The following is a 2,213-nucleotide window of genomic DNA, read 5'->3' as shown; positions in this document are numbered from 1 at the left end:
CTTAAGTAGAAAGAAAATGTTCTGAAAATGATGATGGCAACAAATGTACAAATGTGTTTGACACATGGATGGATGGTGTGATCAGAATTGTACGAGCCCCCAATAAAATGATTTAAAAAGAAAAAGAAAGAAAGACTGTATTCCGACAAATTCAATAATCTATAAGACTAGGAAAAACATCTAAAAATACACCCTCTCCCCAAATTAATGCAGATGGACATTAGAAACTTGAACAGACCCAGAGCAGAAGCAGAAATAGACAAGGTCATTAAGAAACTCCCCACCAAAAAAAGCCCGGTTCCAGATGGCTTCACAGGACAATTCTACGAAGTATTCAGAGAAGAGCGGTCATCAGTTCTGGAAAACAAAACAAACAAACAAAAAAACGATTCTCGAACATAGAAAGGGACAGAAAACTCCTAACCTTCCTCCACAAAGATAGTATAAACCTGATACCAAAAACAGGCAAAACCCCCACAAAGACAGAAAACTACAGAACTATTTCCCTCATGAAAATAGACACAAGAAATCTGAGCAAAATCCTGGCCAATAGAATCCAACAACATATCAAATTATCCATCACGGCCAAGTGGGATTTATACCAGAGATGCAAGGATGTTTCAATGTTCAAAAGACAATGAATGTATTCCGCCACATAAACATGATGATGAGAGATCCGAAAACACAGCAAGAAAGCAATACCATTCACAACACCCACACAAAAGCTGAAATTCCAAAGAGTGAACTTAACCAAAGAAACAGAAGAATAAGCGTAACCAAAGAAACAAAAGACCTGCATAGTTTAATCTATGCAAAAAATAAATAGAATAAGGGTTCCTAGGGGTGATGGTGGGGGAGGTGGGGGAGGAGGTAAGGGGGAGCTGATACCAAGTAGTTCAAGAAGGAAGATAATGTTATGAAATTGGTAGCGATGGTACAACACTGCTTGATAAGATTGAGCTATGGAATGCCATGATGTCTAGATTATATCCTAATAAAATTGCTTTGAAAAAATTGGGTAATTGATGAAATAAGCAATGAAATAATAACATTCCTTGAAACCAATGGGAATAAAAATACAACATGTCAAGCCTGTAAAAGGAGGACCCAGGGGGAGATTTATCGCAATAAATGTGCACAACACATGAAAAAGCAAGAGAGAACCAAACTCGGCAGCTTCAGCCAGCATCTTCAACAACCGGAACAAGAGCAATAACCAGGAGAACATAAATCATAAGCATGATCACAAAGAGCAGGAATAAATGAATTGGAGCATAGAAAAAGCATAGAAAGCTAAAGAAAACAAGATGGTTCTTTGAACGGGTAAACAAAATGACAAACTTCCAGCAAACTTCACGAAGGAAAAGAAAGGGGAAATGCCAGTATCATAGACACTCGGTGCCATCCGGTCTATGCCAACTTGCAGAAGCCCTGAGGACCGACAGAACTGTCCCGCGGGCCTTTCTGCGGGAGTGGAAAGCGCCCGCTTTCTCCCCAGCGGCCGGTGCTGTCAAACCGCTGGCTTTGCCGTTAGCGGCTGAACTCATAAGCACTGCACCAGCAGGGCACCTTCAGTATCAAACACGGATCCGAAAAGGTCACATCTTAACAAAATCAAACGAAGTGAGAAAATAACCATACAGGGCTACAAAAGGCTGTGCTGCAACAAAGCCTAGACACTGGGTGAAATGAACACAGTCCTTGAAACTCACTGTACCCCCAATATCATGGCTACCACACGCAAGTAAATTTTTGTCGAAGATCATTCAACAATTATGACAGCAGGACGCTGAGAGGGAGCTGCTGGGAGTTCAGGCCAGATTCGGAAGCCTGAACAGGCCAGGGGATCTCATTGCTGATGTCAGATGGGCCTTGGTTCAGCAGAGAATGCCAGAAGATGTTTACTTGTGTCTCATTGACAATGAAAAGGCATTCGACATTGCACGTGCATTTGTACGTGTGTGTCACAACAAACTATGAATAAACTGGAAAAGAATGGGAATTCTAGAACACTCAGTCGTGCCCAGGCAGAACCTGCGCATGAACCAATAGGGAGGTGTGCAAGCCACACAAGGGACTACTGCTCGGTTTAATGTCAGGAAAGGTCTGTGCATTCTTTCCGCAGACTTGTTCGAACTGCATGCTGAACAGATCGTCCAAGACGTTTGACTATGAAGAAGAATGTGACAGCAGAATCGAGGAGTGCTTGATTA

Source organism: Echinops telfairi, unplaced genomic scaffold (assembly GCF_000313985.2).
Source record: "Echinops telfairi isolate 266 unplaced genomic scaffold, ASM31398v2 ScPeMD7_7;HRSCAF=31, whole genome shotgun sequence".
NCBI classification, from domain to species: Eukaryota; Metazoa; Chordata; class Mammalia; order Afrosoricida; family Tenrecidae; genus Echinops; species Echinops telfairi.
Note: the sequence above shows the minus strand (reverse complement) of the source record.